The sequence below is a fragment of the Mobula birostris genome, chromosome 13 (genome assembly GCF_030028105.1).
Source record: "Mobula birostris isolate sMobBir1 chromosome 13, sMobBir1.hap1, whole genome shotgun sequence".
NCBI classification, from domain to species: Eukaryota; Metazoa; Chordata; class Chondrichthyes; order Myliobatiformes; family Myliobatidae; genus Mobula; species Mobula birostris.
The window spans coordinates 44,021,135-44,042,716 of NC_092382.1; the positions used below are offsets into that span (position 1 = coordinate 44,021,135).

The following is a 21,582-nucleotide window of genomic DNA, read 5'->3' on the forward strand; positions in this document are numbered from 1 at the left end:
TGTCTCAAACTCAAGCCTCAAGACCCCAGTCTGTCTCCCAGCTCAAGCCTCAAGACCCCTGTCTGTCTGAAACTCAAGCCTCAAGACCCCAGTCTGTCTCCAAGCTCAATACTTAAGACCCCAGTGGTCGATGTTTAGAGATCTCTTGCAGGATGTTAGAGATAAATTTGTCCTGGTGAGGAAGATAAAGAATGGTAGGGTGAAGGAACCATGGGTGACAAGTGAGGTGGAAAATCTAGTCAGGTGGAAGAAGAAAGCATACATGAGGTTTTGGAAGCAAGGATCAGAAGGGTCTATTGAGGAATATAGGGTAGCAAGAAAAGAGCTTAAGAAGGGCTGAGGAGAGCAAGAAAGGGGCATGAGAAGGCCTTGGTGAGTAGGGTAAAGGAAAACCCCAAAGCATTCTTCAATTATGTGTAGAACAAAAGGATTACAGGAGTGAAGGTAGGACCGATTAGAGATAAAGGTGGGAAGATGTGCCTGGAGGCTGTGGATGTGAGCGAGGTCTTCAATGAATACTTCTCTTCGGTATTCACCAATGAGAGGGAACTTGATGATGGTGAGGACAATATAAGTGAGGTTGATGTTCTGGAGCATGTGGATATTCAGGGAGAGAAGGTCTTGGTGTTGTTAAAATACATTAGGACGGATAAGTCTCCGGGGCCTGACGGAATATTTCCCAGGCTGCTCCATGAGGCGAGGGAAGAGATTGCTGAGCCTCTGGCCAGGATCTTTATGTCCTCGTTGCCCACGGGAATGATACGAGAGGACTGGAGGGAGGCGAATGTTGTCCCCTTGTTCAAAAAAGGGTTGCAGGGATAGCCCGGGTAATTATAGACCAGTGAACCTTAAGTCTGTGGTGGGAAAGCTGTTGGAAAAGATTATTAGAGGTAGGATCTATGGGCATTTAAAGAATCATGGTCTGATCAGGGACAGTCAGCATAGGTTTGTGAAGGGCAGGTCGTGTCTAACAAGTCTGATAGAGTTCTTTGAGGTGGTGACCAGGCATATAGATGAGGGTAGTGCAGTGGATGTGATCCACATTGATTTTAGTAAGGCATTTGACAAGGTTCCATACGGTAGGCTTATTCAGAAAGTCAGAAGTCATGGGATCCAGGGAAGTTTGGCCAGGTGGATTCAGAATTGGCTTGCCTGCAGAAGGCAGAGGGTCGTGGTGGAGGGAGTACATTCAGACTGGAGGATTGTGACTAGTGGTGTCCCACAAGGATCTGTTCTGGGACCTCCAACTTCCGTGACTTTTATTAACGACCTGGATGTGGGGATGGAGGGGTGAGTTGGCAATTTTGCAGACGACACGAAGGTTGGTGTTGTTTCAGATAGTGTAGAGGATTGTAGAAGATTGCAGATAGACATTGATAGGATGCAGAAGTGGTCTGAGAAGTGGCAGATGGAGTTCAGCCCGGACAAAGGTGAGGTGGTGCACTTTGTTTGCAATTTCAGCTAATTTCATATCATTTTGGATTCCCTATGCAGCTAATTCCCTGAAATGGCTAAAGGAAGATTACTATTACTTGGACAGATATTTGATTTTTTTCATGTGTGTTATTCCCCTTCCTCCTCCTGTCCAAGGTAGTGTTAATCTAACTGAGTCTGAGTGTAAATAGTCTTTTCTAAAGCTGTCATTTCAGTTCTGTATCTTTGTAAATTTTACTGATTGAAATGGGACAAAGATATTTTCATTAAAAAAGTCAATGTCGGTATTGATGAAAGTGTTTATTGCCTTTGTTGTATTTGTTAACTATTGAGCTCTGTTTGGCAGGTTTTTTAAGCCTTGAACTAAATTTTGTCAAAGGTTTTCACAATTTCACACTACTTTCTATTTCCTTTGCTTGTTGATATTCCAGCTACGTGGGTGTCAAGAGTCCCGATGAAGGGTCTTGGCTGGAAATGTTGATTCCCATCCGTGGATGCTGTCTGACATGCTGAGATCCTTCAGCACTTTGTGTGTAGTTCTCTAGATTTCTAGCATCTGCAGGTCCACTTGTTTCCCAGATACTTACATGCTTCTTGAAAGAACAAGCTGGTGGTGGGATGTGTGGCTGTGTTGGTAAAATAGTAAATAGAATCAGTAGAAAGAGTTGGCATAAGGTTGGAATGTGTGGAATCTGTGGGTAGAATTAAGGAACAGCACATGTAAAAAAAAAGAAAAAAAATCCCTGATGGGAATTGTACAGAGACCTCCAAACAGTAGTAAGTATGTGGTCCACAAGTTACAATGGAAGTTAGAAAATGTGTGCCAAAAGGGCAATGTTACAATAGTCATGGGGGATTGTCATGCAGGTGATTAGGAAAATTAGGATGGTGTTGGTCTCAAGAGGAAGAATTCCTAGAATGCCTACAAGATGCTTTTTTAGAGTAGTTCATGGTTGAGACCACTTGGGGATCAGCTATTCTGGACTGGGTGTTGTAATGAACCGGAATTAATTAGGTCACTTAAGTTCAAAGAAACCTTAGGGGCAGGTGATCTTAATACGATCAAATTCACCCTGACATTAGAGAAGGAGAAGCTAAAGTCAGATGTGAAATAAAGAGAATTAGAGAGGCATGAAAGAAAAAATGGTCAAAATTGATTTGAAAAGAACATGGGCAGGATGAAAACAGAACAGCAATGGCAGGAATTTCTGGAAGCAATTCGGAAGGCACAGGATATGTACAGTGGCATGTAAATGTTTGGGCACCCCTGGTCAAAATTTCTGTTACTGTGAATAGCTAAGTGAGTAAAAGATGACCTGATTTCCAAAAGGCATGAAGTTAAATATGACACATTTCTTTAATATCTTATGCAAGATTACTTTTTTATTTCCATCTTTTACAGTTTCAAAATAACAAAGAAAGGAAAAGGGCCCGAAGCAAATGTTTGGGCACCCTGCATGGTCAATGCTTAGTAACACCCCCTTTAGCAAGTATCACAGCTTGTAAACGCTTTCTGTAGCCAGCTAAGAGTCTTTCAATTTTTGTTTGTGTAAATTTCTGGGTTCAGTCATTGGCAGCAAAGCAGTGACTGTGGAAATTACAAATCAGAATGTTATTAGAGTCACAGAGCCCAGCTGCACTGAAACAGGCCCTTTGGCCCTTCTAGTCAATGCCGACACTGAACTTATCTCTAATGTGGGGGTGAGAGGGCAGACGGGGCAGAGAGGGAGGCAATAAGGGGAGGGGGTGGTCGAGTGCAGAGAGGGAAACAAAGCAGAGAGTTTATACTTAATATCTTTCAGAAAAGGTACTTGTTTGAATTTACTTGCTGCAAAACTACTATCCATACCCTGTAGTTCTCAACCAAATTATTGATTTAGATGACAAGTAGCAATGTTCAAAGTTGAAAACAAATTTTATTATCAGAGTACATATGTCACCACATACAACCCTGAGGTCATTTATCCATCAGGAACACTTAGCAAATCTATAGAATAGTAACAGGATCAGTGAAAGATCAAGTAGAGCATAGAATTCAACAAACTGTGTAAATGCAAATAAAATTAAATATCAATGAATAATGATAGCAATGGGGTGTAACCCTGGGGAACATCACTATGCACGGGCCTTGAGTCCAATAAACAGCCCCCCACCATCACTCTCTGCTTCCTACCATAAAGACAACTGTGCATCCAGTTAGCCAGCTCTCCCTGGATCCCATGTGATCTAACTTTCCACAGCAACTTACCATGCTGAACCTTGTCAAAGGCCCATGTCGGCCACGATCCTGGGACAGAGGTGTCACTGATCAGAGGGCACAGATTTAAACAGAGGATGGAGAGGTTTAGAGGGATCTGAGGAAGAGATTTTTCACTCAGAGGGTAGCAGAAATCTGGAACACACTGCCCGAGGTGGTGGTGGAGGCAGGTCCCTTCACAACATTTACAAAGTGTCCTCCTTCCTCCACCTCCAGGGAAGCTGCATCTCCACACAAACTCCTCACTTGAGATGACTGTCTGTACCCGTGACACAGGAAATCACATCACTGTCACTCTCCTGATACCATCTGGGAAGCGGTACCACAACATAAAAGCCAGGACCAACAGGCTCCGGGACAGCTTCTTCCACCAGGCCGTCAGACTGATGAACTCACGCTGACCTGAGTGTGCTCTATATTACATTGTCTGTTTTATTTATTATAAACTGTTATAAATTACTATGATTGCACGTTGTACATTTAGATGGAGACGTAATGTAAAGATTTTTACACCTGATGGATGTAAGAAATAAAGTCAATTCAATTCAATTCCTGATTCCGTGTCTGAGCTGGTGGCCTCCGGGTGTCCTCCGTCAACAAGCTTCTTCCTCAGTCACCATCTGTCAGATTATAAAAACAATTAAAACGATCTATCAGACAGCTCCTGTACCCCTCCACCCCTGTTAAAACTCTCTGCTCAGCCCCTTCCCTATTCCCTTTCCCTTTCAGACTCCCGATGTGCCAGCAGATCCGAATTCACCGTGTGGACATTTCTACCCCACAGGAGGCTGTACAAACCCGTGTCCTTCTCTGATGCACAGCTCAGTGATCCCAATCCCTGTCTGCACTCGCAGCCCATGACGGTGACAGCTGTCCTAGACTCTGTAACTCACAATCTTGTAACACATAATCTTGTTCACAGCAAGTTTAGACAGTCATTAATATGAAGAGAGAATTGTTGTTTCCTGAAAGGACAGGCGAGCGAAGCTGTCTGATCCAATTCACCAGATGGTCCGGTGTTGACAAGTTAATTTGTCCCGGGACCCACTCATAACCCCGACCCACACAGACAGACAGACAGACAGACTGTCCCTTCGCCCCAAACCCCCTGCAGAACCACAAGGAATTGATCCGCGGCCCGGGCTCGGTCGCAAAGTGAAAACCGGGGCTGAGGAGAGCCCGGAGACAAACACCCCGCTGCCCACTCCACCAACAACACGGCACAGCCGGACACATCTCACAACACCGGATCCGGTCCCGGTGAAACCCGAATTTAATTTTGTTGTTCCAGATCGGACCCAACAAAAGGTGTTTTAAAATTGAAGCGCCCCCCTCACGTGACGTCACACAACAGCCCCTCCCCACGCGCCTGACGTCACCCATGGTCTCCCCGTATCTGCATCTGCTGTCACGAGCACGGTGCCTTACGTCACACACGCGCTGCTGTGCTCGAGCTTTTTCGGTTTAACGGCTGAAATCGAGCCCCGCCCCGTCCCCGAACAGTCAACAGAGGAATTGAAATGATTGTACAGCTGCGCTATTCCCATTGGTGTGAAGCGATGTCAATCACTGGTTACACCCAATAGTGGAGGCGGATCAGCCGAGAGGGCGTTACCTCGTCTCCTGCTGCAGAGTGAACAGCCCGTCAAAGCGGAACAAATCCCAAAGTAAATGTCCGCTTTTTGATTTATTTCCATTTCCCTCCGAAGGAAGTTGGGGCGTTTGTGAAGCGTCTCCTGCGGCCGGAGTCTGATGTGTCGCTGAGAGGTAGGAGGAGACCGCTCGGCCCGTCGGTTTGATGCCGGTTCCCCGGGGAGGGAGAGGGGGATTTTATTGAAAGGATGAAGACGGTGAGAGAGGGGGCGGACAGGATGTTTGTCCCGGTGGGGACAGGAGGGGCTCATCTGTGGAAATGTCTGAGCCCACGGTGGTGGCGATTCACCACATTGGGGGGCAAACACCGGCAGACTGTTGCCCTGCAAGCGGGGCCGATGGTCCGGGCAAAGTGGGAATTATTTGTGTTTTGTTGAGATTGCACCGGGAATATGGTGTAAAATCCCGCTCCCCACACTAACACGGGTTATACAGACCAAAGAACAAACTGCCGGAGGAACTCAGTGGGTCGGGCAGCATCTGTGGAGGGAAATGGACCGTCAACATTTCGGGCCGAGACCCTCCCTCTGGACTGAGAGTGGACGGGAAATAGTCAGAGAAAAGAGGTGAGGGGTGGGGATGGGGCAAGAGCTGGGGAGTGAGAGGTGGGTCCAGGTGAGGGGGAGGTGGGAAGGTGGAAATAGTGACAGGGGTGGGAGGTGAGTGGTTGGGGCAACACGCGGCTGCAGAAGATGGAAATTAATTCCATAGAGGATTAACAAAGAGGTTAGAGAGTATTTGTTATAGAGAGTGCAATGAAGATTCGCCAGACTGATCCCTGGAGTGGTGGGGTCATCATATGAAGAAAGATCAAATGTGATAACCCTTTCATTTCGAGAATCGAGGACCGAGGGGTGAACACATTGAAATGCACAACATCATTACCGGTTGAACCAGGGATCCCAGTCTCTGAAAAAGGGGGTGGACTGTCCGGGACTGAGATGAGGGGAAATGTCTCCACTCCGAAGGTGGTGAATGTCCGTAAATCCCCACCACAGAGGGCGGTGAAGATTCGGTGATCGTCCTCACATAAAACAGAGGCCGGCAGATGTGTGGAGACTGAAGGGATCGAGGAAATGAGGATCAGGCAGAAACATGTGGCTGAGATGGGAGAGCAGCAGCCATCTTGTTGATGGTTAGAGGGGCTGAATGGCCACCTCCTGCTGTTTCTCACTTGGTGTTTCAGTGTTCCTGTCCAGCGAGGCCGGAGGAATGTGAATAGAAATTAGTGTTTATAAACACAGACTGATTTAAATGAAACCTGCACATTTCCAGTTTGTGTCTGAAAAGTTTGCTTGATCAGGATGGAAATCGAGCCCATAACTCTGTGACCTGGAGGTGGAGGGAAAGGGACAGGGAAGATATGGAGGGATATGTAACTATGCAATAATGTGGGAAATGCGGCGGATGGGTCGGGCAGCGGGTGAGGGGCGAGGTGCAGAGTCACCGGTTCAGGTGGGAGACCCTCCACCCGTCACCTGATCCCGTTTCCTGTTCACATTTTCCCCGCAGATCTGCAGCATCTGCCGCTCACTGCTCTCCGTGTCCGTGTAGCTTCATCTTCTGCCCATTCAGACAAGGCAGTGAGATCCAGATCTGCCACGTCCTCTCGTTGTGGGTGGACAATATGTTTTTATCCGCAATATTTTCAGCATGTTTCATTCCACTGTTTTTACCTGCTGAAGTGCAGCCAATGTTTCTGGGTGTATGACCTATTTATGTGAGAATTTAGCCTTTTCTATTTATCTGAGCTTCTCAGAAATGTGTGCAGTTTAGTTAAGTTTCACTCCAGAATTTCCAAAGCAACAACTCAGTCAGTCAAATACTTCCACACAATTAAAATAGTTTATTTCATTTTCTTTTTAATGTTGTACTACTTACATAATTTAACTATTTAATATATATATATATATTCTTATTTCAAATCACAATTATTAAAATCTATTGCTATAAATTCGGTTCTATTGCTGCCGCAGAGACAACGAATTTCATGACATTTGCCGGTGCTATCAAACCTGATTCTGATAATTGGTATGGGAGACCCACACCGGTCACCTGATCCCAGTTACCGCAGATCGTAATGAGAGATTGAAGCCTTTTCCATTTATTTGCATTCTTCAGAAATGACAACAGTTAAGTTTCCTTCTGTGGCTCCAAAGCAGCTCAGTCTGTCTAATATTTCCACATGATTAAAATAGGGAATTTGTTTATTATCATCACGTACAGTGAAAATCTTGCCTGACCTACCTTCCACACAGATTGATACATTACGACAGTACATTGAGCTGATATATGACAAAACAATAACTGTAACAAAGCATTATGGCTGCAGAGAAAGTGCAGTGCAGATAGACATATGGTGCAGGGTCACGTCGAGTTACATTGTGAGGTCGAGTCCATTTTACTGGACTGGAGACCATTCATTTGGCTTATAACCGCAGACAGGAAGCCGTCCTTGAGCCTGGTGGTACGCGCTTTAAGGCATTTGAATCTCTTCCCCGATGGGGGAGCGGGTTTGCAGCAAGAATGTCCGGGTTGTGAGGATCTTTGAGTACATGGCCTGCTTTTCCGACGCAGGGGAAGTGTAGGAAGAGTCCATGGTGGAGAGGCTTGTTTCTCTGATGTTCTCTGCTCTCCAAAGTTCTCTGCAGTTCCTTGCAGTCATGGGCAGAGCAGTAGCCATATGAAGGCGTGAAGTATCGACAAGAAGTTCAGAGACCCCGGCCTTCACCCTGCCCTTGTGTAGCTGGATCCTGGACTTCCTGTCAGATCGCCGGCAGGTGAACTCCCTCACCTCTGTCTCTCTGACCCTCAGCACACAAACCCCACAGGGTTGTCTCCTTGGCCCTCTCCTTTACTCTCTGTGCACCCATGACTTGTGTCATCACCCACAGCTCCAATCTGCTAATTACATTTGCTGATGACACTACATTGATTGACCTAATCTCAAACAATAACTTTCAATCAATCAAATGCCTCCTGACAAGGCTCGGTCCAAACAAACTTTTCACCCTTCTTCAGGAGATTAGTCAGCGGAAGAGCGATATCTGCAAAGTTCTTACAGAACTTATGATAATATCCAACCATTCCCAGAAATCTTCTAAGAGGCTTCTTACTAGTTGGAATAGGAACTTCAGAAATTGCCTGAACAGGAGCCAACTTGCCTCGACCTACTACATAGCCAAGATAGGTCACAGTGGCATGGCCAAATTCACTCTCAGCTAAGTTAACTGTAAGGTTGGCCTGGGAAAGCCTGTCAAACAGCTTTTCTACTGCAGAGATATGCTCTTCCCAAATGTCACTCCCTGTGACTAAGTCACCAATATAGGCAATTGCGTGTTCTAACCCTCGAATTACAGAATCAATCATTCTCTGGAATGTTCCTGGAGCATTTTTCATTCCAAATGGCAAAACATTGTATTCATACAACCCAGAAGCTGTCACAAATGCAGAAATTTCTCTACCTCTGTCTGTCAATGGAACATACCAATACCCTTTCAACAGATCAACCTTTATAAGAACTTCAGCTTTTCCAACTTTATCGATGCAATCATCCACCCTAGGGATAGAATAGGCATCCGTTTTTGTTACTGCATTTACCTTCCTATAATCAGTGCAAAATCTAACACTACCATCAGGTTTGGGCACTATAACACACGGTGAGCTCCAATCTGATTTTGAAGGCCTAAAAATACCATTTTTCAGCATATATTCAATTTGTTGCTCAGCCAATTTACACTTTTCTACGTTCATGTGATATGGGTGTTGTTTAATCGGTTTGGCTTGACCAATATCTACGTCATGTACTGCGACCGTCGTTTGCTTGGGAACACCGGGAAATAAATCTTTAAACTTGAGAATTAATTCCTTCAGCTGTTGTTCTTGCTTTGGCTGCAGATGAGCCAACTTGTTATCAATGTTTTCTAGAACAACCAAGTTCATTAGCCTAACTGGGACCATGTTTGGCTTGTAAAAAGTCTTAGGCTACGTCCACACTAGACTGGATAATTTTGAAAACGTCGGTTTGGCATAAAAACAATAGACGTCCACACCAGGTGATTTTCAAAATACCTCCGTCCACATTAGAATGGATATTTGGGTGAATCTCCTCCTACTGGACATGCTCAAGACACACAGAAAACAAGCGAAGAAAAAAAGGTGTACTTGGTGCGCATTTGTCCAGAAACATTTTCTGCAGCCATAGTCTCCTCACCGATGTAAGGGACGACAGCTACAACTAAATGGAATGAGGCTTGTTACTGGGCAAAAGTGACATTTGCTGTTACCTCATTTGTTTGCCTTTACCTTGGCCATGTCTTTGTGTATTATTTTTTCTGTGTTTAACATGTGCAATAGAATGAGTTACTGGGCAAAGGTGATAATTGCATCTATTGACTGTTTGCACAAGCAATACATTAATCACGTTACACGAGTGTGGTGGTGGACGAACCCAAGTGCCCACCACCCCCGAACAGTCAACAGAGGAATTGAATTGATTACAGAGCTGCGCTATTCCCATTGGTGCGAAGCGATGTCAATCACTGGTTACACCCAATAGTGGAGGCGGACCAGCCGAGAGGGCGTTACCCCGTCTCCAGCTTCAAATCCCAAAGTAAATGTCCGCTTTCTGATTTATTTCCATTTCCCTCCGAGGGAAGTTGGGGCGTTTGTGAAGCGTCTCCTGCGGCCGGAGTCTGATGTATCGCTGAGAGGTAGGAGGAGACCGCTCGGCCCGTCGGTTTGATGCCGGTTCCCCGGGGAGGGAGAGGATGAAGACGGTGAGAGAGGGGGCGGACAGGATGTTAGTCCCGGTGGGGACAGGAGGGGCTCATCTGTGGAAATGTCTGAGCCCACGGTGGTGGCGATTCACCACACTGGGGGGCAAACACCGGCAGACTGTTGTCCTGCAAGCGGGGCCAATGGTCCGGGCAAAGTGGGGATGGGAGAGGTGTTTGGGTGCCCGGGGTCTTATTGAATGACAGGACGGTGTGGAGGGGCCGAGTGGCCTTTCTGCTCTCTGTGTGTTCAAATACAAGGAATAACCAGACGCTTCCCGGGCCTGCAGGATGTCCCAGTCGGTGTTGTAGGGACCGGTGCTTTGAACCCAGTTGTTCCCAAGCTGTGTCAACGATTTGGCTGAGAGACCAAATCCAACATTTCCAAATCTGTTACTGACACAAAATGTATGTTCATAGAAACATAAAAATCTACAACACAATTCAGACCCTTCAGCCCACAAAGCTGTGCCAAACATGTCCTTACCTTAAAATTACCTAGGGTTACCCATAGCCCTCTATCTCTGTAAGCTCCATGTACCTATCCAAAAGTCTCTTAAAAGACCCTATCGTATCCACCTCCACCACCATTGCCGGCAGCCCATTCCACCCACTCACCATCCTCTGAGGCCACTGGTGACCAACCTCCATGCAGAATATGACCCGTCTACAACCACTCTTTGCCTTCTGTGGGCAACCCAGTTCTGGATCCACAGAGCAATGTCCCCTTGAATCCCAGGCCTCTTTACTTTCTCAATATGCCCTGCATGGTGTACCTTGTTAAAGATCATCTGAAATCCAAGCCAACAACATCCACTGCCTCTGCTTTATCTATCCTGCCTGTTATTTCCTCAAAGTATTCCAAGAGATTTGTCAGACATAATTTCCTCTAAAGGAGTCCTGCTGACTTTGGCCAACTTCATCAGGCGTCCCCAACTACAGTACCCAGAAAACTCACCCTTCATACACTCCATCATCTTCCTGACCACTGAGGTCAGACTAACTGTCCTATAACTTTCTTTCTTCTGCCTCCCTGTCTTAAAGAGTGGAGTGACGTTTGTACTTTCCAGTCCACCAGAACCGTTCCAAAATCTAGTGATTGGTGATAGATAATTACTCATTACTTTAAGAGAAAACTAAGGGGGAAATTATCTGTTCAGAGGCGGGGAGAGTGTGCAACGAGCTGCCAGAGCAAGTGGCAGGGACGATTTTAACCTTTAAGAGAAGTTTGCTTTGGTGCATGGATGAGAAGGATATGGAGGGCTATGGTCCAGGTGGAAATTGTTGGAACTCAGCAGATTAATGCTTTGGCACAGACTAGATTGGCCGAATGGCATTTTCCTGTGTTGTGGTGTTCTATGACTCTAATGCCTTCATAATCTCTTCAGCTACCTCTTTCTGAATCCTGGGGTGTTCACCTTCTGGTCGAGGAATCTTATCTACATTCAGGCCTTTTAGCTTCCAAAACACCTTCTCTCCTTGGTAAAAGCATGTCTCCTCACTTCTGCCCCAGATACTCCCGAATGTTTGGCATTTATGTAATAAATTTAATGACACAATTATAGTGTGTGACTTCAGTCTGCAGGAGAATTGGGAAAGTCAGACTAGTGTGAGATCGCAAGGAGAGTATGCATTGAATGCTTACAAAATGGCTTTTTAGAGCAGCTGATGTTTGAGCCTACTCGGGGAACTGCTATCTTAGATTGCATGTTGTGTAAGATGTGGTTAATGTAAAGGAATCATGAGAAGGCAGTGATCATAATATGATTGAATTCCTACTGCAATTTGTGAGGGAAGAGCATAGGTCACATGCATAGTATCGCAATGGAACAAAGGGAATTACAGAGGCATGAGAGAGGTGATTCTCCAGGTGGATTGCAGAAGGGTACTGGTGGGGATGACGTCAGAGCAGGAATGGCTGACGTTTCTGAGAGTAGTTCATAATGTACAGGATAGATATGTCTCGATGAAGTAGCTCTCAAACAGCGGGGCTAGGCTACCGTGACTGACAAAGGGAAGTTAAGGACTGTATAAAAGTGAAGGAAAGTGCATATAAGGTAGCAAAAGTGAGTAGGAAGTTAGATAATTGGGTAGCTTTTAAAATCCAAAACAGGCAATGAAAAAAAGCTATTTGAAGAGAGCAAACTAGACAATAATATAAACCATTATAATAGTGGTCTCAGCCTGAAATGTCGACTGCACCTCTTCCTAGAGATGCTGCCTGGTCTGCTGCATTCACTAGCAACTTTTATGTGTATTGCTTGAATTTCCAGCATCTGCAGAATTCCTGTTGTTAATAGTGAATTATTATCTGATTGGGGAGAAGGTTCAAACAACAGAAGTACAGAAGGAAATATGAGTCCTTGGGGCAAGACTCCCAGAAGGTTAATTTACAGGTTGAGTCTGTGGTAAAGAAGGCAAATGCAATGCTGGCATTTAAAGTGAAGTAGAAAATATAAGCAAGGAGATAATGCTGATAATTTATAAGGCACAACTTAGGCTGCACTTAGAATATTTTGGACCCATATCTCAGAAAAGGTGTGTTGTTATTGGAGAGAGTCCAGAGGATACTGAAGAAGATGATTCCGGGAATGAAGGGGTTAAGATATGAGGAGCATTTGCCAGCCTTGGGCCTGTACTCCTGCACTGACACATGTTTAATAAATGCAGATGATGGGGGGTAAATCTCACTGAAACCCACCGAATGTGGAAAGGTCTGGATAGGGTGGATGAGGAAAGGACTTTTTGTATGGTGGGGGTAGCCATAACAGAGAGAACAGCCTCAAAACTGAGGAGTGACCTATTAGAATAGTTAAGGAGGATTTTATTCAGTCAGAGAGCAGTGATTCTGTGGAATTCTCTGACACAGATGGCAGTGGGGGCCAAGTCTGTGGGTACATTTAAGGCAGAAGCTAATAGTTTGCTGATCAGTCAGGGCATTACAGGATATGCCGAGGAGGCAGGTGCATGGGGCTGAGTGAGAACCGGGATCAGCCGTGATAGAACGGCGGAGCAGACTTGATGGGGCTGAATGGCCTGATTCTGCTCCTATGTCTTATTGTCTTATACTGCTCGTGTTTTACACAGTGAAGACTGACACAAAATACTCATTACGCTCGGCCGCTATTTCTTTGCTCTATTACTGACTCTCCAGCATCATCTTCCAGTGATACAATATCAACTCTTCCCTTTCTTTTACTCTTTATAGACCTGAACAAAAACCCTGCCAAACAGAGCTCAATAGTTAACAAATACAACAAAGGCAATAAACACTTTCATCAATACCGACATTGACTTTTTTAATGAAAATATCTTGGTCCCATTTCAATCATTAAAATTTACAAAGATAAATAAGAACTTTAGAAAAGACTATTTATATTCAAACCCACTTAGATTAACACTACCTTGGACAGAAGGGAGAAGAGAAATAACACACATGGAAAAAAAAAATCACACAACAGTCAGATAAAACTTCTAAGTATATATTTTCATCAAAAATGAACAGAATTCAGCACTCCAGGTGTGTGTATGCCATCGTGATAAGAAATACAGACCAGAAAACTTAAATGAGAGGACAACTCAGAAAAATGAATCATCACTATGGAAGAAAACATTAACCAGTGGAACGAGTATGACCCTCCATGGGAGACATCCCAACGATCTGAGCAGACCAGATGGTGACAAGGAAGCATCGAGCACCAGACTGAGAGTTGGAGAACTCTTCCCAGAAACAGAGGGGTTCCTTGCAGAAATACAGGACAAGGTGGTTAATAAAAAGAAAGAAAAAAAAATCGAAAATACATGAAATACAAACAAACAAGGCAATAAGTGCAGAAAATGCCAAGAGAAAGCAGACACAATCCCACACATGCCAGGATCCTGCAGAAGTTTAACTCAATCTGATTACTTACAGAGGTACAATAAAGTGGCAAATATCATTCACTAAAATTTTGCTTTAAAATACAAACTCATGAATGTCCTCCATCACTTCATAAAGGTACCATAAATTCAAGCCTGATCCAGTTTTAGAGTCAAAATCTTACAAATCATATGATAATAAATACATTATTTCAGATAGGACCATCCATAAAATCATCCGGATATAATATTATAGGATAAGCAAGCAGGAACAATTCACTCACTAGATATAACCATTCCCAACACACATATGTCCCTCTACACCAGAGGAGCACCTCACCACAGATATTGTTTGTGTCATCAGTCAGACAACCGAAAGATTTTCTCTGTCAATCAGCTTCCAAATGTTGTTACTCTGTCATTCGTTGCTACGCCCTGTTGCTGATTCCCTTCTCCTCATTATAGGTTCTTACCCCGACCATCGTCCAGAGCCCCAAACTCTGCCCTGTGCAGACCTGCCTCTGGTTTCTGACCCTGCTTCATTGAACATCCAACTAATAGTTTCCCATTCTGCTTTCAGTCTTTAGAGGACAGTGGTGTTTTCTAACAACCCTTCTGAAGCAGAGAAAATGACCCATAATGTGGAAATGAGTCATCATTAAGGAGGTTAATAACCAATGTCATTCTTCCTCAGCCCAGAGATTAGAGGGACGAAGAACATCTCAGACAGAACTGCAGTCAGCTCAACTTCTTCAGACTGCAGAGAATGCAAGAAAACCTCTTCATCCACAGAGTGGTGACTGTTTGGAACCAATCACCAGTGGGAGAGCAAGAGATGAACAACAGGGCAGGATTTAAAAGGACTGCCGTGGAACTGAATCACTGGCAGGGTCCAGCCAGCCTGAGCTGATTCTCTGCTGTAAACTAGGTGTGTTATAAATTCACTAAGTACCAGAGACAGAGTTTAAAATAGAAATGACTTATTTGTCTCAGATCCAGAATTTTAAACTCCAGTCCCATTAAAGGTGAATATGCAGCAGAAGAAACTCTTCCCATGCCCAGTGACCAGGGTGCAGAACTGGGTGTGGTGACCAGCAGCAATAATTGCAGAGTTCAGCACCGATAGTCATTCTCGAAATTGTATTCAGCAATGGTGATGGACAAATATCCAGCAAGCAGCTTATTGAAACTTTCTCCCCAGTATGAACCCAGTAGTGTGTCACAAGTGTAATATGCTGAATACGCTGTAAGTTTCACTGCTAATATAACGGCCTCTCAGCAATGTTTCACTGCTGAGGTAATGGTTTCTCTGAAGCAGCCATGTTTAGGTAATGACTAGAGATAACAGGGTTTTGGAGTGCAGGGCTATCCAATGACAAAAATGTTCTTTCTTGTGAGTCTGGAAGAGAGATTTCTTGGTCTTTTGCTGGGGAGAGATGAGAAGGCACGAATGGTGAGAGTGGGCCCTTTATCTTTTTTTTTTGTTTACTTTACTAACCCTATAGTCAAAGTAAGTATTATAAAGAGCAATCGTTTAATCACATATTGTGTACCGTTTGTTATTTTGGGGTACTGATTTGTAACGGGGGACACATCACCCAGCATCCACCCAAACGAGATTTCATAACTTACCTGGGCTGGGAGGCTATCACCCCTTATATTAAGCTGCTAGCTGAAGCGAGAGTTACATAAGCTTAGATGGCTGAGTGAATCGCTTCCCACATTCACAGCAGGTGAACAGCCTCTCCCCAGTGTGAACTCAATGATGCACATTTGATTGATTTGGCTGAAAGAATCTCTCCCCAGAGATTGAGCAGGTGATCGGCCTCTACCTATTGTGAACTCGCTGGTGTTTATGTAGTTGAGATGACCAAGTGAATCCCTTCCCACACACAGAGCAGGTGAATGGCCTCTCCCCTGTGTGAACTCGCTGGTGTCTCTGTAGTTGAGATAACCGAGGGAATCCCTTCCCACATACTGAGCAGATGAACGACCGCTCCCCAGTGTGAACGAACTAGTGTTCTTGAAGGTGGGATGACTGAAAGAATCCTTTCCCACAGTCTGAACAGGTGAATGGCCTCTCCCCAGTGTGAACTCGCTGATGTACCTTCAGTTGAGATGAGAAAATGAATCCTTTCCCACAGACTGAGCAGGTAAACGGCCATTTCCCTATGTGGGCTGACTGGTGTCTCAGTAGCTGAGATGATAAAGTGAATCCCTTCCCACAGAATGAGCAGGTGAACGGACTCTCCCCAGTGTGAACTCCCTGATGTACCTTCAGTTTAGATGAGCAAGTGAATCCCTTCCCACATTCAGAGCAGGTGAATGGCCACTCTCCGGTGTGAACTGACTGGTGTCTCAGTAGATGAAATGACTCAGTGAATCCCTTCCCACAGTCCGAGCAGGTGAATGGCCTCTCCCCAGTGTGAACTCACCGATGTACCTTCAGCTTAGATGACCAAGTGAATCCCTTCCCACAAACTGAGCAGGTGAACGGCCTCTCCCCAGTATGAACTCGCTGGTGTGCCACTAGGGTGGATGACTGAGTGAATCCCTTCCCGCAGTCTGAGCAGGTGAACGGCCTCTCTCCAGTGTGAGCTCTCTGATGTACCTTCAGTTCAGATAACCAAGTGTATCTATTCCCACAGACTGTGCAGGTGAATGGCCGCTCCTCGGTGTGAACTCGCTGGTGAGTCATAAGGTCAGATGACCGAGTGAATCCTTCCCCACAAATTCAGCAGATGACCAGCCTCTGCCCAGTGTGAACTGACTGGTGTGTCCACAGGTGGGAAGACCGACTGAATTCCTTCTCACACACAGAACAGGTGAATGTCCTTGTCCCAGTGTGAACTTGCTGATGTACCTTCAGTTGAAATGAGGGACTGAATCCATTCCCAGTGTCTGAGCAGATGAATGGGATCTCTCCTGTGTAAAATGACGGGTGTGCCAGTCGGTCAGATGAGCGAGTGAATCCCTCCCCACAGGCTGAGCAGGAAGGATGATCGAGTGAATCCCTTGCTCCACTTCTTAAATATCTGGACAGAGACAGAAAAACTGGTGTGTTGTGTTTGAGATTCCCGTAGACAAGTTCCTTGTCATTTTTAACCTGTAAAAAGATTTACAAAATCCATCAATGGGTTTAGGACAACACTTCAGATGAGATCACTTGAATCATCAAGGTGCAATCTGGAATCACACTGTTACTGTGAGGTTCAACCCAAGTTGGAGACAGAAATCATCTTCTAACTGGGCACAGTGCTGGTATCTGGAATGACCATCAAATTCTCTGATGCTATTCCTGTCTCTATAAGAATGGGGCATTTCTGCCATCTCCAATCTGTGTCCTGGTTCAGTTTGACTCTCTCCATTGGTATTATTCCCTGTTCACACTGAACTGCCCCACAGTAACTGAAACAATCAAATGCAAATTAGCCCGCAGCGCACTCCACGCACCCACCACTCTCTGTGTAAAAAAACTTACCCCTGACATCCCCTCGGTATCTATTTCCAAACACCTTAAAACTATGCCCCCTCATGTTAGCCATTTCAGCCCTGGGAAAAAACCTCTGACTATCCACATGATCAATGCCCCTCATCATCTTATACATCTAAAAAAGGTTCTAAACATAAACAAGGAAATTAAACATTGCTTTGAGGATTTTCCGGAAGTATACAGAATTATGAGGGTACAGATAAGGTAAATGCAAGCAGTTTTTTCCACAAGGGTTGGGTGGGATGACAACCAGAGGTCAAGGGTAAGTGCGGAAGGTGAAAATTTAATGGATCTAGTGGAAAAACTCTTTACTGAAATGGTCGTGAAAGTGTGGAATGAGATGTCAGCACAAGTGGTGAATATGAGCTCGCTTTCACTATTTCAAAGGTGTTTGGATGGGAGCCTGGATGGTAGGGGTATGGAGGGCGATGGTCCCGGTGCAGGTAGATGCATTAGACAACTTAAATGTTTTTTTGGCATTGACTAGATGGGCCAAATGGCCTGTTTCCATACTGAACTTCTCCATGTTTCTATGACAGAGAAGCTGGCCAAACTCGTTTGGAAGGGAAAAGGTAGGAGTGACAACGGAGCAGCAAAGGCTGGAGTTTCTGGAAGCAATTGGGGAGGTGAGTGATCGATACATCCCAAAGAAGTGGAAGCATTGGAAAGGCAGGAGGACACAACCATGGCTGAAATGAGAAGCCAAAGCCAACATAAAAGCCAAAGAGAAGGCAAAATAATGAGCAAAAACTATTGGGAAGCTTTTAGAAACCAACAGAAGGTGACTAAAAAAAAAGTCGGATGAGCTCAGGGCGTGGAGTTATGATATTGTAGTCATTAATGAGTCTTAGTAGCTCCGAACGGTCTGAGGCATTTAGAGGAACAAAATATCCCGGCCCTCAATATCCCTTGAAAACCAAGGTACCCTGCACCAGTTACCTTTCAACTTTTATTTTAGCAGGCACAAACAAACTCTACACATTCAAAATTTCACTTGTGAAGGCATCCCACTTACCAAGTACTCCTTTGCCAGAAAACAGCCTGTCCCAAACCACACTTGTCAGATCCTTTCAGATACCATCAAAATTGACCTCTCTCCAATTTAGAATCTCAACCCGTGGTCCAAACCTCTCTTTTCCATATTTACTTTGAATTTCATGGCATTATGATCACTAATTTCTGTCGCCAGCCCTGGATCGTTTCCTCACAGCTTATTGGACACTTCTACGTTAGGAATTCTACGTACTGATTAAGGGCACATTTGACAAACTCTACCCCATCTAGTCCTTTTACTGTATGGGAGTCCCAGTCAATATATGGAAAGTTAACATCACTTACTGAATCAACCTTTGTTTCTTGGCATGGTCTGCGATCTCTCTACAAATTTGTTCCTCTAAATCGCTCAGACTATTGCGTGCAAACAAGTCCCAATAATTGCTACAATATCATAATTCCCTGTCCTGAGCTCATTTGGCTTTCCTACAACGTTTCTTGCATTGTGATATACACAGCTCAGCTCATTCATCACACCATGCTCAAACATTCGATTGCTGACTCTATCTGAGGCCTGTACAACATCTGACTGGTGTCAAGAAAACAAACTGTCCCTCATTGTCACAAAAACAAAGTAGCTGATTGTGGACGACGGGAGGAATGGAGACAGGCTAACCCCTATTGGCATCAAGGGATTTGGGGTTGAGAGGGTGAACAGCTTTAAGTTCCTCGGCATAAACATCACTAAGGTTCTCACATAGTCTCTACATACCGGCTGTGTTGTGAAAAGAGCACAACAGCTCCTCTTTCACTTCAGATGGTTGAAGACATTTGGGATGGAGCCCCAAATCCTAAGAACTATCTACTGGGATACAACTGAGAACATCCTGACTGACTGCATCACAGCCTGGTCTGGGAACTGTACTTCCCTCAATCGCAGGAACCTGCAGAGAGTGGTGCAGACAGCCCAGCGTGTCTGTAGATGTGAACTTCCCACTATTCAGGACATGTGCAGTGACAGGTGTGTAGAAAAGGCCCAAAGGATATTGGGGAACCAAATCACCACAACCACAAACTGTTCCTGCTGCTACCATCCAGGAAACAGTACCACAGCAAAAGGACAAACAGGCTCTGGGGCATCATCTTCTACCAGGCCATCAGACTGATTAATTCATGCTGATACAATTGCATTTCTGTGTTATATTGACTGTCCTATGTACAAACTATTTATAATATATTACACATTGCACATTTAGACAGAGACGTAACATAAAGATTTCTACTCATATATATGAAGGATGTATGTGATAAAGTCAATTCAATTCAATTCACTATCCACTATCTGCTCTGTCATTCTGGCTCCCATTCCCCCTACAACTTATTTTAACCACATCAACCACCCCCCACACCAGCACTAGCAAGCCTTACCACTAGTATATTAGTCCCCTCTTGTTCTGTTCCCCTAACGAACGAATCCCCTATCACCCCTTTGACTTTCCTCTGCCAGATAATCTCCCCGCAACAGTTTCTAAAGGGGCAGAGACCCTATAAAGAAGGAGGGGGGAGGGTGGGAAGTTGAAGGCTGGTAGGTTCCAGGTGAAAAACCAGTAAGGGGTAAGATAAAAGGGTTGGGGGGGGGGAAGCAGGGAGGTGATAGGCAGGAAAGGTGAAGAAGGAATAGGGGAAAACACTATGGGTAGTAAAAGAACCACCTCAACTCTGCTTCCCATTCCCATTCAGATATGTCCATACATGGCCTCCTCTACTGCCATGATGAGGCTAAACTCAGGTTGGAGAAGCAGCACCTCATAACCGTCTAGGTAGTCTCCAGCCCCTTGGTATGAACATAGAATTCTCCAACTTCCGGTAATTCCCTCTCCCTCCCTTCCTCTATCCCTATATCACTCTGCCCCCTCCCCCAGCTGCCTATCACCTCTCTCATGGTTCCGCCTCCTTCTACTACCCATTGTGTTTTCCCCTATTCCTTCTTCACCTTGCCTGCCTATCACCTCCCTGCAACGCCCCCCCCACCCCACCCCTTTATCTTTCCCCTTACTGGTTTTTCACCTGGAACCTACCAGCCTTCTCCTTCCCACCCTCCCCCCACCTTCTTTATAGGGCCTCTGCCCCTTCCCTCTAAAGTCCTGACGAAGGGTTCCGGCCCGAAAAGTCGACTTATCATTTCCACAGATGCTACCCGGCCTGCTGAGTTCCTCCAGCGTTTTGCGAGTGTTGCTTTGACCCCAGCATCTGCAGAGTATTTTGTGTTTACTCTGTGATGGCTATTTAACCTCATTCCCCTTCCTGACTCACAGAAAACCTGTGTCCTGCACCTTGTGTGTAACTCACCTCTCTTCATGTCATATCTATCACCCCCTCCAAATCCTGGATGATCCGGAATTCACCGTTTCAAGTTCAACTCCTTGAGTACAGGGTTACAAGCCACAGCTGGATGCACATCTTGTAGGTGAGGGCATCAAGGACACTGGAGGTCTCACTGCCTTCCCACCAATGTCCCCTCTAATTTGTAATGACCAGTCTGCACATAAATCTTGTAATGTGCATTTTTCACCCAGTGACAACATATGCACAGTAAATTTTATTTCGAGAGGTATTCATTTTAACAGCTAGCAAATCACTGTCGATAAGAACTTTGATCTCCTCTGGGTATGATTGAGTTCATCTGCACTCTCACACAACCTATGTAGCAGGCCTGTACTGGGTAATGAAGGATTTTCTCACCAGAGCTTTCGCACATTGTCCATATGTGGTTTGCTTGCTAAATGATGCTTTAAAAAGTCAGATTTCAAAATATCACTCCACTTCTTCCCACTTGTAAATTCTCCAGCAACTTTTGCATCGTCACAATACACACAGGTAACAGCAGTTTCTGTATTGTACATAAATATTTCCCCTGAAGCCTCCGCCAAATGACTGACTGTGGTGAACTCATTGATGGTACAGTAATGCCAGTGAATATGAAGGGAAGCGCAGTAGTCTGTCTCATTCGAGTCTGGCACATTTGTGATGTGAAAGCTATTTGTTGCCCAGGGCAATGGTGTTTGATATCATTATCTTCACAGAGTGAATGGGTCAAAACATGTCCTCACGGGTAGAAA

The 21,582-nt window shown here is 45.0% G+C and overlaps 1 pseudogene; it reads right to left on the bottom strand.

The window, feature by feature from the left end:
- Window positions 1-4,284: 4,284 nt before the first annotated feature.
- The window catches only part of LOC140207916 (uncharacterized), a 55,001-nt pseudogene continuing 37,703 nt past the window's right edge, over window positions 4,285-21,582 (bottom strand).